This window comes from Saccostrea echinata, unplaced genomic scaffold, assembly GCF_033153115.1.
Source record: "Saccostrea echinata isolate AGI-Se365-2 ecotype Australia unplaced genomic scaffold, CSIRO_AGI_Sech_v1 ptg000002l, whole genome shotgun sequence".
In the NCBI taxonomy this organism is placed as follows: Eukaryota; Metazoa; Mollusca; class Bivalvia; order Ostreida; family Ostreidae; genus Saccostrea; species Saccostrea echinata.
The window spans coordinates 25,757,928-25,776,694 of NW_026889751.1; positions in this window are offsets into that span (position 1 = coordinate 25,757,928).

Below are 18,767 nucleotides of genomic sequence, written 5' to 3' on the forward strand. Positions count from 1 at the left end.
GCAGTATATGAAGATTTGCAACCTCAAAAAGAAGAAAAGAAGTATGAAGCATTCACCGTTCCTAAAGGTATGTGGAAGTGGAAACCGTTGACAGCATTAATGACAGTAATAAACCAATTAAAACGTTATTTGATTGAAACATTTGCAAAATTATAAAATTCAAGGGCTCTCAATTCGAGTAAAATGTATTCAACTTAATTTGATATTTGGTTTCTCTGACGAACATACACTACTGTTTGTAATTCTGTATGGCAATATAAACAATAGCAGCAATCAGAATGCATGTTGAAGGCGTGTGAAGTAAAGATAATAGTGTTGACTCTAAATTGCAATGAAAATTAACTATTCAAATATGCTTTCTTCTCTGAATACCTAGATATGACGTTATATAACATTTTTGAATAAGTTTCCCTATTGTATCACAAATGTAATAAATTTCACTATAAACCCTGAAGAATGCTTAATCACACCGGAAACAGTTATGTCACACGCCGGAAACAGTTATATCACCCGACGAAAACAGTTATAACACCCTCTTGATAACTTTCATGTGTCTTAATGTTACGCATTTGTAGCTCGGGTTCGAGATTTAATGACGTCGGTTGCTAAGCAAACGTAAACAACGGAGTGCAATTCTTAACGTCATGAAAGCATTTTTGTATTATTTGCCTAAACTTAAACAATTCTAGACTATTTTTTAATTTAAAAATGTTATATAACATATACCACATTACTTCTGGGTTGACTATACCAGAATGTTTGCCCGTCGGTGACAGGAAAGTCCTGGAGTGTTATGTCACCCTCTGCCTTCGACATCGGGTGACATAACACTCCAGGACTTTCCTGTCACCTGGGGCAAACATTCTGGTATGTCACCCTCGAAGCCATGTGATATATGTATAATAATATCATAGACGTCATGTGAATACAAACGAGTTGACATGACGAGGAGAGAATCAAAACTCGTACATTCCTTTATTATGACAATGACATGTACAGTATACAGTATTTCACATTGATGTTGAATTCAGGTGTCTTAACTGTTGTTTTAAGCTACAGTGTGTTGTTATAGCGGTGAACATACGTTTGCATTAAAATTGTGATTCCCTTCTCCCGTCTGATATACAGCATATTCAAACAATAACAAAAAAGCTAGAATGTGAAATGCTCCCTGTTACACATTAGAATTTATAGATCGTATATATATATTAGACTAGCACAACTGATTTATAAGGATGAAATAAAAATATTCAGGGTGAATTTACAAGATAAGTATGTTCCCTAACGGAATCTTGCTGAGGATTATATTATAGCCTAATTTGTATAAATTGCGAGTAGAAAATGCCCTCATATGTGTGGGTAAGATGATATTCTCATGAAATATTTGCTATACAAATAAAATTCAGACTTGCCCCAAACACTTAATTGATTTATTTATCAAAATGTTCACAATAATTTTGTTTATCACTTGTGCCAGCGCAATTTTTGTGCAACATTTAGGAAACATTATAAGTGACCGTCTCGTGTTCACCGAAGTCATGTGACATCACAAAAATATGTTATTTTGATACCTAATAAAACTCTCTTCACATGTTAGCTGTACATAAATAACAAATTGAAATTACAACACTGACAAATGAGGGTATTTTCCACAGTTATATAGCAATTTATACAAAATAGGCTACAAATCAAATTATCCCCAGCAAGATTCAGTAAGAGAACATACTACTCTTGTAAATTCACACAGGATATTGTCAATTTATCTTTATTAATCACTTGTCTCAGTCTAATTTATACACAATGTATAAATTTTAACTCTACATTTTTGTCACTGTTGAATACGTTGTATATCACACAAGAAAAGGAAATTCACCATAATAAAATAATAGACAATCAAGACACCAGAATTCAACATCAACGTAAAATACTTTTTACACGTTATAAGAAAGGAACGTAAAATTTATGACACTCCTCACGTCATGCTCCAGTTTGCAGTACCATGACGTCATTTATTACATTTTCAACTGTGAAATACTGTGATTTATTTATTGCGTAAAAGTTATGTTCTCTCACGGTGTGAAAGGATACAAACTGATATTTTTTCACGATGTGAATGGATATCAAATTAAGTAAAAAATAACTTCTGGCCTGTCATAAGATAGATATAGTTACTAAACAATCTTAATAGAGACTAAATCTGCAAATTTCTTCCCAAATATGTTGCTAAAATCGATGTTACAATGTTTTCAGTCTCACAATTGCTAAGCTATGACGTCTAAATTGTTCAACTATGACGTCACAGAATATGACACTGTGTTAAGAAAAGAGAGAGGCAAGGGAAAAATCAAAGAAAATGTAATAAACAGAAAATTTAATGTTTTGCGTTTGGATATGGAATTTATTTCACCTGTGAGACAGGATTTTTTTTTAATATTTTCACTTGTGTTTAGCATGCACTCGTGAAAGTTTTTTTTTTTTAAATCCTGTCCTACTCGTGAAATAAATTCCATATCCTACAACAAAACATTAAATTTCCTTTATATATTCACCATAATTCTGAAGCGTATAAACAATTTAGATACCTGAATTCAACTTTAACGTAAAATACTTTCTATGTGCTATAAGAGAGGAATTCAAGATTCATGACGCTGTCCCTGTCATGTCAGCTCAAGTTTGCAGAAACATGACGTAATATCAAGGTAGTTCAGAGTGCTGTGCACTGTGATATTTTACGGACAGCCTTATCCTGGCCGCATAGATAATACGAGGTTTTTAAGCTTTATTTAATTCATTAATAATTCGTTTTCGAAACAAATAGTTCAATTAACATTTCATTTAAATTACAGGTGAAAAAGAGACTACCTATACGTCCCCAGAAAACGTGTATGTAAATACATCTTTCGGTGGAAACTGAGATGGGTCTACGAGGTTTTTCATTAATTATTGACTTTATTAATCTAAATGACTATGATTACTCTGGTCATTTGTGCAAAATAAACAAAAGATGCGTTTTAAGTACATGTACTTAATCTAGTAGGTGTATTATATTAGACACTTTAACGACAATTTAATAGAGACCGAGTTTGTTTGTATCTAGTCAAGCTTGTATATTTCATTTTTTATCAAGTAACTGAGACCAAAAACTTGTGTTCATTTTAAAATCTTACCAACTTCATTTTAATAGATTGACAAATTTCAGGGTAATTGAAAAAAGAAGTTTTACGTGAAATTACATTTGGTCGTAGTCCGAGGTTATTTGGGTCTTATTTGTCTAGCATGTTTCAAATCATTTGTTAGGCCATTGCATTTGTACTGGATTTGACTGCAAATTACTCTCTCTCTCTCTCTCTCTCTCTCTATATAAATATATATATATATAATGAATGAGAATTCATATATAATTAATTGTATGACAGTTTTAATTTTGCATACACTTAATTTATATTATAGTTTAAATATTCCTGTACTTAATGGACGAACGAGAAAATCTATAATTGAATAATTGATCGGTTTGCATCCTTTTATTAATTTTTTCCATTAATTTTTTTTCTTTTGGAATCATTATAAATTTGATACAATTAATGTACAGTTTCTCTCAGTATATTTCATTTGATTTTTTCAACTTTTTTTATTATCAAGAGATAAGTTTTGTTATCGAAAATGATAGAAATATTTTAAAATATCCCTGTTTAATTTTCTGGCTCATATGCAAAATATGATTGGAACATCAGAATTTTTAATCGGTACAACTAGTTTATCAGTCCATAAATTTCCTGGGTCAAGTAACGTTCGAATTTAAGATCACAAATGATTTTATCCCTTTAGTTATAGGTCAGTATTACTCGCAAGCTCGCAGTCCTCATTTCTATCTTCACAACCTCTAGGATCGTTCGCGGTAGCTCAGTCGGTAGAGCGCTCTTCTCCGTGATCGGGAGGTCGTGAGTTCGAATCTCGGCCGCGACTGACCTATGTCGATAAAAAATGGCTAGCAACTGTTCCTTCGCCGAGCTCTCGGCACTCTGACGTGAAATGTACGGGTCTTTCGGATGAGACCTTAAAAATGTAGGCCCCCTGTCACGGCAGGCGTTGGCACGATAAAGAACACTCACTGCACAATAGCTCTGCGTGCCGAGTATAGGTCTAAATTTGAAGCCCTTCACCGGTAAATGGTGACGTCTCTATATAAGTGAAATATTCTCGAATGGGACGTAAAATAACAAACAATCTATCAGAACCTCTAGGATATTCACTCTGGTTTTATACCTCATATTATTCAAAATCTCAAATCATTTGAACTCGGTACCCATGTATGGAAATCTCTATAGAATGGATCTTTCCCTTCCAAATCCACTTGAATAAAAGATATGCGGCAGTGGCATAGCTTTGCACATATATCAGCATCAAATACAAATTTCTCATGATCGATCTTGACTTTATTTACTTTACACACATTCTTTTGGATTGAAAACTCTCATTTGTCTGGAATATAGAGAAAATTGATCTCTGCAAGCTGTATTCCAACACATCCAGGAGAGAACAATTCCAAACGTATGCTCTTTTTGGAAGTTCTTTCTCTGATGTGTTTGAACATTCCTCTTGTGCAGGTCCAGATACTGCAATATTATAAGAGATAATTTGTGGAACATATCACGAACTCTGTCTACATAAGCCTACGTACGTTATGCGACCTATACAAAAATGCGACCTAACAAAAAATGGCATGATTTTTGTTCTCTTTACGAAGCAAATGATGTGGCCTTTCGCTTATTGAATTTTAATCTTGTTCAATCTTGTTCAAGCGCAGCTGGGCAGTATCACATGTACCTCGCTCAGTTATCGTATCCCCCCAGCTGTCAGATACAGTATAATACTGTTTTACTTTTTTTGTCTTTTTTAGCTTATTTTTTCCAACAAATCCTTTTAAGGGTAGCGTTAATATGTATTTTCGTATTGTTATTTTTTTTTTTTTTTTTTTTTTTTTGGTATTTTTTTTTTGTTGGTATATTTGAAATGTAATATCATTGTAATTGTATGTTGATTTTTATTTCAATATCTCCACATGAAGGAAATAAAAAAAATATATTCTCGTTGATTATCATGTTCATGCGCAACATTTCAATTATTCAGAATGTAAGTTCAAAATATCCACATATCCAGCATATCACAAATCTCAAGACATTTGTTTTTGGAATTGTTCAGCAATGAATCGATCCCGAATATATACATATTACATAGAATTAGAATGTTTCTAATTTATAAATTATGTACTATGAAAAAAAACCCATACTTATATAAAGAAATATAAGTATAGAGAATCTGAAAATAAAATTACCAGTAATAACAAGTTGTAATTGCTTAACCCTATTCCAAATTGATAATAATAATAATAATAATAATAATAATAATAATAATTTTGTGTAAAGAGGTCAATTATACACGTACACTCTACATGATATGAAGTATTACAATCGGTGAGAGGTCCCAGAAACTATAAGAAGACTACGAGTAGTTTCACAATAACACTCTGTGACATAGACATGAAGTTCTTTAAAAAACATATATAGATGCACGCTGTACAAGATTGCAACAACCAGGGAACATACCATGACATGTACACAACCTTTGAGTACGTCAAGGTAAGGCTGTAAAACGGTTTCCTGATGTAAATATAGCGTAATAACGCAAGAATCAAGAACATGAAAGGCTGAAAAAATACACGTAATTTTAACAAGTTGGTTAGTTAAACACTCAACAAAATTAATAAAACGTGTAGTTGGATTAAGTATCTATAAATAAACAATAATTAGATGGCTTGGTGAGGCAAAATGCTTTAGATACTAGTTGTTTTTTTTTTTCATCTCAAAAACTTTATTTAAGCATTCAATGTCATCGTCTATTTGTTTTGGAAAATTTGAATGAAATATCAACATATAACATTGTGTAAATAGAATTTTTGGTTAATTTTAACTTTTTTGGGCCAATAAAGTATAAAAAAAAAATTATTAAGTTTGTCCAATTATGTAAGTCAGTTTGAAGATATTCTTTATAGCGGATAAAAAAAAACTTGCGAACCTATATCTTTCAACAACCCAGAATTAATTCCCTACCCACTATATTAAGGAGAGTCATTTAGTTATGTTTTCAAGAAGAATTATGACCCCTTTTTTTCCCAACGATGATTGTAGTGATATAAAAGTATTTTTTGATAAAGAATCCCTATATTTTAATTGGACACAAGTTGACTATACACAGAGTTTTGACATCTCGAACAAAATATTGATGGTAAGTAAATAAAATCGTATAAAGATTTACGAAAGCTGGCTCCTGATTCTCGCCTACATTTTACAAACATTTAATTCAACGTTAATGTCAGTTTGACAGTTAACCCTTTTTGGGATTTAAAAAATCAAAGAGTCAAAGAGTGATTGATTAATAATTTTAATAGCTTTGTCAGATAGTCAATACTTCTAAATTTCAATTCTGTCTATAAGGGTTTTGTGGCGGGGGTTGAGAAATGTTATCTTTTGAATTCAGGCTTATAAACATCAACTTTTCATATACTATAAAAAAATAAAGGATTGATTAAGTACAATGTTTTGTTGAAATCTCAGTTGAAACTGGTGAACATTTTCGCTGTGATTCGTCTGCACGTGTAACAAAGTACGAGGGTTGTCCGGTAAAATCATGGACAAGTTGTCTTGAGTGAAAAATAATGATCACTGTGTTCTAAAATTTTCACTACTCTTAAGTACATTTTTCATCAATATAAATAGCAAATTTCAAATCGATATTTGCTAAAATAAACAAAATATATTTTATGTTACGTGTGGTATCCCCTTACGGATGATAACGTCAAGGTGTCTAAGGCAGCGTCACTGCTAAAAAAGATAGATTTGGATAAGTCCCACTAAAATGCGGGATTTCTATTTTACTAAAGCCAGAGTAGCAAGCTATATATGTGCAAAATATAAAATCCATACATCTAACAGTTCTAAAGTGATAGCGAAGTGTCGCTCTGCTCTGCAGGCGACACAAAAATAAATAATATACAAAGAACATACATTATTTGTCAATAATTGTTCCTATTTTTATAAAAAATATATTTAAAGATTGTACATTTTTATGTAAATAACATTGATAATATGATGTGTACAAAATTTCAATTCCGTAAACACTTACATGTTACAAATCTGGCTATCTGTTTTTCAACTGTCTTTGAAAACAAAAAATATACAAAAGGGTTTGAACTACAACTTATCATCAGGAGAACAGAAGCAGAAGTCAAAATTCCAGGGCTAATATTAACATTATTAAGATACAGGATATTAACAATAAGAGCTGGGAAGTTGGTCACAATTGAAATGATGATTATGGCTGCCAACGTAGCAGACATTGTTTTTTGAAAAGATACAATGGATTTTGATAGGCCTTTTCTAATGTTTATAATATTTACGATATGAAGTATTGCAATCGGTATTAGAGATCCAAAAAACGACAAACATAGAGTTGAAAGCTCCACAATTGCACTGTGTGACATAGACATTAAACTTTCATAAACCATATACAGATGCACGCTGTACAAGATCGCTACTACGAGAGAGGAGATCCACACCCCAAGTGACATGTACACAACCTTAGTGTACGTGAAGGTAAGGCTGTAAAACGGTTTACTGATGTATATGTAACGGATGATGGCGATGATCAGAAGGTGGAAGTTAGATGAGAAATTTGCAATTGCCGTAAGTCCATAGAAGTACTGAAATGACGTAACCCACGGAAATATGTCTTGGAATATGCTGAAATATCTCAGAATCAGACTGAACAAGTCTGCAACGGAAGAGCAAAATATTCCTGTATATGTTGGTATTTTAAGCTTTTCCTGAAAGATGAGGAGACAAATAACTGCTAGGTTTCCTAAGGTTCCTGTAACACAAACGGCAGATGCAATAATAAAGTAGATCTGGTCTGAGGCCTGTTCCTCTGCAGTATTTCCATTAGGAGGTGTGGTGAAAGTCTGATTTCTCCCGTTATACAATTCAACAGTTGAAGATTGATTTGTTAAGTTATCCCATACAGAATTCATATTTCAAGTCTTTGCCACTGTTCGTTTAGCCTAAATGATTTTCCCTTGGCGATACCTTTGTATGAAAACATTTCGTTTCTATTAAAGCATTTACACAGAGTCTAAAGGTATTCACCATTTAAATCAAATTAATTTGAAATAAAGAAGTAAATAAATTTTCAGTTCTGAAAAACATACATTAATGAAATTTGTACACCATACATGAAATCTGAAGATAACGAACAGTAATCAAGCTCAGAAGTCTGTTAAAACGACACAAATTTGGAGCAGAGCAAACCTCTAAAAACATCAGAGGTGGGATCAGGTATGTACCATGGAGGCCTTAAAGGAGTAAGCATCCCCTGTCGACGGTCACATATAAAAAGTCAACTGAAAATCTTTCCATACATACTATAGTTTACTTGTAGATTTTCCTGACTTATAAATGAATCAAAATTACCAGTTAAATGATCGAAATTGTCTTGTTTTTAAACAGAAATAGCACCAATAGATGCCTCTATCCTGACCGATGAAATTACAATCGCCTATTCTCGGAGTCCCCGCAAATAAAATCTTCGATTATCACAATAATGCGACTTATGATGATGAAAGTTTTATGTGCAGCTTGTAATTAATAATACATGTGGGTTCATTATAATTGTAATGATGGATCCGACTAAATACTTGGACGAAATATTGAATAGAATTCATCGATACTGATATATTTCTATACTTTACTGATTGAAAGGAAGCTTTTATTTAATTATGGATAAGTTGACAGGCTTCCAATATATGATATTGTTATATTCAGTTAAGAATAGCCTCTTTATTTTCTATATAGAGTAACAATCAACATGATTCATATAACCTCCTGCGAAAAATATTGACGGTCGATTAATTTTTACTATTGACAGGCAAAGAGAGTTTTCCCACAATATTATTGATTTTAATTCTTATTAGTAGATTTATTTATTTTGACGCAATGATATCCATCACAACTTTCAAAAAACATGACAAGAAACAAAGTTACACAATCATGGCAACTTGAAGATTCGCAACATGTAGCACTATACAAGCAAGATTGCAGATATTGGATTGGATACAAATGAGTTGCTGAATTTTAATAAATGAAATCAAAATGCTATTTTATTGATTTTTTTCAATAACAAATCAATTATTGACTGCGTTCTTTCGGCAACAATAATAAATAAATGGTTTCCCCCATCGGGACAAAAATATTGTCCTCCGCTCCGCGTCGGGTAATAATTCATCACTTAGGGGCTAACATAATCAATGGTGCCCTCAACCCCTGTCAATATTTGTGTAATATTTTTAGGAATAATAGAATTGAAATAAGCAACAAAAAATACAGTGAATGCAATTCTAGTATTGCTTCATTTGCATCAAATGAAGTCAATACTTGATATCGTGATTACTTAACGGAACTCTTTCGTGTTGGAGGTAGGAAACGTCAATTCGCTGGGGAGAGTGTGCTGTTGCATACACTACGAGATCGATCACTGTAGATTTACTGTAGAAGTCCTGGTGAAATATCTTGCGAAATGTCCGGTGCGCCACGCTAATAAATAAATGTTTCCTCTTAAGCTAAATTCCGTGGTCCCCTTTTTAAACCCTTCTGATATCGTTAAATTAATTTAAAACTAAATCATTTAAAACGTATCCCTTACTTTAATCTAATATCTTTGTGGTACAATACTTACGAAAATATGCATTGAAAACTGCCCCATAGTTAAATCAAAGGTAATTAAAAATGCTGTTTTGTGGGTGTTAGGTTCAGAATGCAACAATCGCCAGAGTTGGATGAAAGATGCATCTCATTGATATACGGAGTAGGAGGAGCATATATCATACGATTGAAGCGGGTCTCAAAGTTACTGTGTACGGCATATCCATTACATATCGCTTAATTTATATGTAACACCGAGTAATAATAAAAATTCTCATTGTAGAATTATAAAAACTTAATTTACTGAATAATTGAATCATTGCTATGAAATGAAAGACGATTTAGGGAAAAAAAAGCCCTTTTTTTATTCTATGGCTAAAATCTTCGTTTACAATAAGGGAACATTTTTGAAGTCAATTTTTTATTATTATTCCCTAAAAAATCTTTCATCGTTTTTAAATTAACAAGGCCAGGAAGAATTGTGCAATGATTTAAATTAATCTGAGAACTAATTAATATTGTAGAGAAAAAAAGAGGCAAAAATAAATCAAGCTTAAACAATTGATATGAAAATGGAAAAAATTTGAACAATAAAAGAACAAAATGGAGAATTTTTGCTAGTGAGAGTGAAAACAAGGAGAAGAATTTCTTGGTATCATAAATAAAAATCATATACATTTGGAGAAGCACTTGAGGCATAAAATCCCCACCCTTTTCATTTTTATTTTCTAAAATGCTGATATTTTTAATGTAACATTTACACTTTTCCGAAATATACGAGCTATAAAATCTGAAGACTTGCAACTGTTTTTCATCGTCTGCCTCATCTTGCTTAAAATTCGCGTGATTGTTTTACTGAATCATGAAGATTTAAGAAATATGCAGTCATGAATAAAAGTGTTAGAAATTAATTAGTGGTTTTTTAATTATTCTTTTATTTTTCATTGCCACGGATATTTAACTATATTATGAATCAAGTCACTCACGAGAAGGGAAAATTCCCGTACATTATCTGGCCCGACATTGCATGAATGTTAACTTCTTATAGTCTTAAAAGAAATGAAAGTTGTCTTATCCTGCCTGCCAGATTAAGAAAATGTGCACTTTTATGTTATACGTGCATTGAATAAGAAAATTAATTTCTTCTTAATAATTTTAACCAAGTCAATAAATATTTCAACTTTCTTCTTTATGAATATCTTACCTTTTAATGTCCACTCAAAACAATTTACACGGAAAAATACTGCTTACATGAGACTGAAAAGTTTTGGTTAATATGATAAAAACATAATTCAAAAAGGTTTTTTTTTTTGGTTAAATTTTTCATTAAAGAATGGTCATTTGGTGCTACTTGTTAGAGTCATTAATTAGTCCAACTTTATATAAAGTGAGTCCCTTTAAAATATTGTAGTCTGGCTCCAAGATCAAAAACTGAGGACAGACTTAAGTCAAAATTTTAAATCAAGATAACTTTTGAAATAATTTTGATAATTCATCTCATATGTGAATTTAAATATTATACAAACCTGCAAATAATTAAGCACATGTCAAATAAAACTCATAATGTTCAAAATCCAAAATTTTGTAGGTACACAAAATTAAGGGAACAAAACTCATGATCGTCTTTTTACTTGACTTCATTTTGCTTAAATTATTGTGTTTTATTGGTTTTCCTAACTTTGTTGAATTCACTTTAAGAAAAAGTATTTCCATCAGGTTAATGTGAGTTTAAATATATTTTCTCCTCTTGTCAACGAAAAATAAATTGCTATTAAGTTACAGACAAGTTAAACTGACAGGGTCGGGCAAAACAAACGCTAGACATACAAAGGATAATAATCATTTTACATGAACTAGTATAAAGCTGTGCAATTTAAAAAAAAAATTAAAAATCGAAAAAAAAATTATTTGCTGCACAGACAATACAGCTGGATATTGAAAATAAGAGTGGAAAAAGGTAGTCAAAATTGAAATAGGAATTTGATGTCTTTTTGAATATTCACAATATTTATTATATGAAGTTTTGCAATAGGTAGAAGTAATCCAACAAGAGGCACATGGGCCACAACACTCACCTGAGTAACTTTGGCCCTGCTGTTCTTCACCAGACTTTCCCCCATGTAATACACCTATTGTGGTCCTATCCTATCCCAGGGGTCATGATTTTAACAATTTATAATCTACACTACCCCAGGATACTTCCATATAAGTTTCAGGTTTTCTGGCCCAGTGGTTCTTGAAAAGCAGATTTTTAAAGATTTTTCGTATATATTTCAATGTAAAAAATGGATTCCCTATTGTGGCCCCGCCCTACCCCTAGGGTTCTTATTTAAAAAAAAATAGAATCTACACTACCCCAGCATACTTTCACATAAGTTTCAGCTTTTCTGGCCCAATGGTTCTTGAGAAGAAGATTTTTAAAGATTTTTTTTTTCAATATATTTCAATGTAAAACTTTGATTCCCTATTGTGGCCCCACCCTACCCCGGGATCATGTTTTTAACAATTTAGAATCTACACTACCCCAGGATACTTCCATATAAGTTTCAGGTTTTCTGGCCCAGTGGTTCTTGAAAAGCAGATTTTTAAAGATTTTTCGTATATATTTCAATGTAAAAAATGGATTCCCTATTGTGGCCCCGCCCTACCCCTAGGGGTTCTTATTTAAAAAAAAAATTAGAATCTACACTACCCCAGCATACTTTCACATAAGTTTCAGCTTTTCTGGCCCAATGGTTCTTGAGAAGAAGACTTTTAAAGATTTTTTTTTCAATATATTTCAATGTAAAACTTTGATTCCCTATTGTGGCCCCACCCTACCCCGGGATCATGTTTTTAACAATTTAGAATCTACACTACCCCAAGATGCTTCCACATAAGTTTCAGCCTTTCTGGTTCAGTGGTTCTTGAGAAGAAGATTTTTAAAGATTTTTTCTATATATTTCAAAGTTAAACTTGGATTCCCTATTGTGGCCCCGCCCTACCCCCGGGGGTCATGATTTAAACAATTTAGAATCTACACTACCCCTCGCCCGCGTGGCGCAGTGGTTAGAGCGTCTGCTCTAGAGTCTCGGAGTAAGGAGTTGATCCTTACGTCGCGGGTTGGAATCCCACTGTGGAACGTGGAGACCGGTCCTTCGGATGAGACCGTATAAACCGAGGTCCCGTGTCGCAGTAGGTGCTGGCACGAAAAAGATCCCTCACTGCTCAATGGCCGCAAGTGCAGAGTATAGGACAAAATTTGCAGCTCTCCACCGGCAAGTGGTGGCGTCTCCATATGAGTGAAAAATTCTCGATAGGGACGTTAAACAACATAACAACAACAAATCTACACTACCCCAAGATGCTTCCACATTAGTTTCAGCTTTTCTGGCCAAGTGGTTCTTGAGAAGAAGATTTTTAAAGATTTTTTCTATATATTTCAATGTAAAACTTGTATTCCCTATTGTGGCCCCGCCCTACCCCCGGGGGTCATGATTTTAATAATTTAGAATCTACACTACCCCAGGATGCTTCCACATAAGTTTCAATTTTTCTGGCCCAGTGGTTCTTGAGAAGAAGATTTTTAATTACCCCACCCTATTTTTGCCTTTTCTTGATTATCCCCCCTTATAAGGGGGCTTGGCCCTTCATTTTAACAATTTAACTTTCCCTTTACTCAAGGATGTTTTGTGCCAATTTTGGTTAAAATTGGCCAAGTGGTTCTTGAGAAGAAGTTGAAAATGTGAAAAGTTTACAGACGGACAGACGGACGGACAGACAGACAGACGGACGGCTGGACGGACGGACGACGGACAATGGGTGATCAGAAAAGCTCACTTGAGCATTCAGCTCAGGTGAGCTGAAAACGGCAAACAGCAGCGTTTGATATAGACATGAATTTTTGAACAACCAGATACAGATGCATGCTGTACAAGATTACAAGTAACTTGTACACAACCTTAGTAGACGTAAAGATAAGGCTTGGAATATGATGAATATGTCAGAATCAAGTTGAACAAATTAGCAACGGAAAAGCAAAAATATTCTTGTATATTTTGGAATTTAAAATTTTTTGAAAGATGAATAAACAAATAGTTGCTAAATTTCATAGAATCTTTATTATTCAAACTTTAGATGCAAAGAAAAAAACCGTCATGGTAGCTCAGTCGGTAGAGCGCTCGCTCCGTGTTCGGAAGGTCGTGTGTTCGAATCACGGCTGCGACTGACTTAAGTCGATAAAAAATAGGTAGCAACTGTTCCTTCGCCAAGCGCTGGGCACATTGAAAAGAAAGTTGCGTGTCCTTCGACGAGACCTTAAAAACCGAGCCCCCGTGTCAGGATAGGCGTTGGCATGATGCAGAACCCTAGTAACCCCCCTATTGCGCTAAATATAAATTCCATATCCAACAACAAAACATTAAATTTCTTGTATAAATTCACCATAATACTGAAGCGTATAAACAATTTAGACACCTGAATTCAACATTAACGTAAAATACTTTCTATGTGCTATAAGAGAGGAATTTAAAATTCATGACGCTGTCCATGTCATGTCAGCTCAAGTTTGCAGAAACATGACGTAATATCAAGGTAGTTCAGAGTGCTGGTGCACTGTGATATTTTACGGACAGCCTTATCCTGGCCTCATAGATAATACGAGGTTTAAAGCTTTATTTAATTCATTCATAATTCGTTTTCGAAACAAATAGTTCCATTAACATTTCATTTAAATTACAGGTGAAAAAGAGACGTCCCGAGAAAAGGTGTATGTAAATACATCTTTCGGTGGAAACTGAGATGGGTCTACGAGGTTTTTCATTAATTAATGACTTTATTAATCTAAATGACTATGATTACTCTGGACATTTCTGCAAAATAAACAAAAAATGGGCTTTAATGTACGTGTACTTAATCCAGTAGGTGTATTATATGATACGCTTTAATGACAATTTAATAGAGACCGAGTTTATTTGTATCTAGTCAAGCTTGTATATTTCATTTTTTATCAAGTAACTGAGACCAAAAACTTGTGTTCACTTTAAAATCTTTCCAAATTCATTTTAAAAAGGTTGACAAATTTCAGGGTAATTGAAAAAAAAGTTTTACGTGAATTTACATTTTGTCATAGTCCAAGGTTATTTGGGTCGTTTTTGTCTAGCTTGTTTCAAATCATTTGTTCGGCCATTACTTTTGTACTAGGTTTGACTGCGGTGTACGTACTCTGAATATATATATATATATATATATATATATATATATATATATATATATATATATATATATATATATATATATATATATATATATATATATATATATATATATATATATGATGAATGAGAATTCAAATATAATTGATTGTTTGACAATTTTAATTTTGCACACACGTTATTTATATTATAATTCATAATTTTAAATTTATATTATGATTAATAATTTGGCACCTTTTTCAGCTCTTCAAAGTCTTTTATTTAAAAATTTTGGATTTCCAACGTTTCGGCTTGCGCATCACTGAAGAGACATAATTTGTCGAAATGTGCAACTGGTGCATCAAAATTAGTACCGTATATGATTTACATTTAAAACATTTCTATGTAAAGGAGAAAGGCCGAAAACTGTCCATTCTGTGAGAGAAAGAACTAATCGAGGGCCGTAGGCCCGAGATTAGTTCTTTTTCTCACAGAATGGACAGTTTGAGGCCTTTCTCCTACTTAAAACATGATTTCCTTTGTTTTGAAAATTAAATTTAAAATGTACAAAATGACAGGTATCACACATACAATGACATGTTCATTGTTTACGGAATGGACAGTCAAAGGTAAGCTAGGGATGCAGAGCAATTTGTTGAATAGCCATTGCGTTTCCTGATGCAAATAACAAAAGGTCTTTATCTTAAGAATGGACAGTTACAGGTGGATTTTTGTGGAATATTAGTATTTATACAAGTATGCGATGCTTCAAAATCAGTTTACAGTTTGCGTTGTAAAAGCATACATGTTTTCCTGTGATGGAGAGAGTATAAACCTTATAAACCAAACTATGCATAAAATTAGTGATATTTGGATCTGGAAACAGAAAAGTAAGAGTAAAAGAAATATTAGCCAAATTTTGACCCCAAAATGAACTTCGACGACAGATACAGATGATCAAATTCAAATCAAACCTGGAAATGTTTTATTTTAATTCTATTTTTGAGGATCTAATAACTGCAGCAGTGTAATGGTGAGATGCAAATTGTGTTCTGAGTGTTGGATTAGCCACGAGCCAATCTTCGACCTGAAATATTTTTCAAATCAAATCTGGAAATGTTTCATTTTTATTCATTTTCTACCGAAATATTAACTGCAGCAGTGTAGTGTTCATGGTGCAAACTGTTTTCTGGGTGGAGAATTTAATATTAGACGCACTTCTATCTGAAAATGAATTCTCATCGAGGGAATGATTTTTCCGAAATTTAAATCAAATGTGAAATTGTGTCATTTGAATTCAAGTTTTGTGAAAATTAAGTTTTGGGTATTGAATTAATGTGCATCATTCATGGATTTAATAGAGTAAAATCGAGTGGATGCTGTGCAGACATTGTGTTCTGGATTAACTTTGATCTCGGCGTTCTTTTTGTTAATTACATGTGAATTAAAAAGTATTTAATATATTTGTTTTTGTCTCCCTCTTGAACACATTCCAAAGTTTACCTGTAACTCTCCATTCTGTTTGTTTTAACTGTCCATTCTGTTTGTTTTAACTGTCCAATCTTAGAAGAATGGACAGTTTTCCAAAAAGAATGGACACTTACAGGTAACTTAATGGATTGTTTGAGGAGTTAGCTCAACATTAAGCTATAGAATGGACAACACAAACAAAAGGTTTACGTCACAATCATGTTTTAAACTTAGTTAATGGACGAACGAGAAAAACTATAATTGAATTATTGATCGGTTTGCAACCTTTCATTATTTTTTTTCCATTTATTTTTTATTTATTTTTTAGAATCATTATAAATTTGATACAATTAATGCATAGATTTTCTTAGCATATTTCATTTGATTTTTTCAACCATTTTCATTATCAAGAGATTAGTTTTGTTATCGAAATTGATAAAGTAACGTTCGAATTTCAGATCACAAATGATTTTATCCCTTTAATTATAGGTCAATATTACTCGCAAGCTCGCAGGCCTCATTTCTAGGATCTAGGCTGTTCACTCTGGTTTTATGCCTGATAATATTCAGAATCTCAAATCATTTGATATCGGTACCCATGTATGTAAATCTCTATAAAATGGATCTTTTCCTTCAAAATCCCCCTGAAAAAAGGTATGCGGCAGTGTCGTAGCTTTGCACGTATATCAGCATCAAATACACATTTTTCACGATCGATCTTAACTTTATTTACTTTACACAAGTTTTCTTGGATTGAAAAATGTCCTCTGTCTGGAATATAGCGAAAATGGATCTCTGCAAGCTTACCTGCAAGCTGTGGACCAACACATCCTGGCAAAAACAATTCCAAAATTATGCCATTTTTTCGAAGTTCTTTCTCTAATGTGTTTCAGCATTCCTCTTGTGCATGTCCAGCTTCTGCAATATTATAAGGAATAATTTGCGGTACATTATCACGAACTGTGTGTACATACGTCTACGTACTTTACGCGACCTGACAGAAAATGGCACGATTTTTGTTCTACTGGATCCCTACAATTTGCGAAGCAGATGATGCTGCCTTTCGCTTATTGAATTTTAACCTTGTTCAATCTTGTTCAAGCGCAGCGGGGCAGTATCACATGGACCTCGCTCAGTTATCACCCCCCCTCCCCGCCCCTAGCTGTCAGATACTGTACATTATACTGTTTTACTTTTCATGTCTTTTTTGACTTATTTTTCCAAGAAATCCTTTTAAGGTATCGTTAATATGTATTTTCGTATTTTTTTTGTATTTTTTGTCTATTTGAAATGCAATATTATTGTAATTGTATGTTGATTTTTATTTCAATATCTCCACATGAAGGAAATAAAGAATAAATGAACGTATTTTTGTTGATTATAATGTTCATGCACAGCATTTCAATTATTCAGAATGTAAGTTAAAAATATTTACATATCCAGCAGATCACAAATCTCAAGACATTTCATTTTGAGAATTGATCAGCAGTGAAGCATGAAAATACATTTCCGAATTCGAGATTTAGAGGCTAGAAATCTTGTTTAATGGCGTAGTCCAAGGGGCCTTAAAGGGTACTCGTTTTCATTAAATAAAAACATAGTTCTGTAATGTTTTATTTTGCCCCCCCCCCCCGAAAAAAAAACTAATGAACGTGAATAAAATAAAACAGTAAAATAACATAATTGCTCTCTCTCTCTCCCTCTCTCTCTCTTCGTGTCTGTGTCTCTGCCTTTTTCTGTTTCTGTGTGTGCCATATGACCTCCAATATGTCCAGCACAAAGCCCTATGAAAAGTTCACGGAAGGATTCACCAGAAGCCCCTGATTTTTTTAGATTTAAAGTGAAAGGTAACACAATGAAATATGAAGAACCACATATATTTTAACATCTCACTGTGCAGCAATCTTCATACAAGACCTTAAACTGCCTTAGGTTCAAAAAAACCTTTTCTACTATCATGGATCTCAATCAATTTAAAATTTGACGATGGCACAAAACTTCCAATTCGTTCAGAAACCAGCAATTATATTGAAAAACACTCAACTCTTCCTAATCATAATAGTTTAATACACAAATGCTATTAATTTGAAATTTGAAAAATGGTTTTAGTAACAAAGCCATGAATGGATATCGATCCCGAATATATACATATTATATAGAATTAGAATGTTTCTAATTTATATATTATGTACTATGAAAAAAAGCCTCATACTTATATAAAGAAATATAAGTATAGAGAATCTGAAAATAAAATTACCATATAATAATAAGTTTTAATTGCTTAACCCTACTCCAAAAAAAAAATAATAATAATTTTGTGTAAAGAGGGTAATTATACACCTATATTGTACATGATATGAAGTATTACAATCGGCGA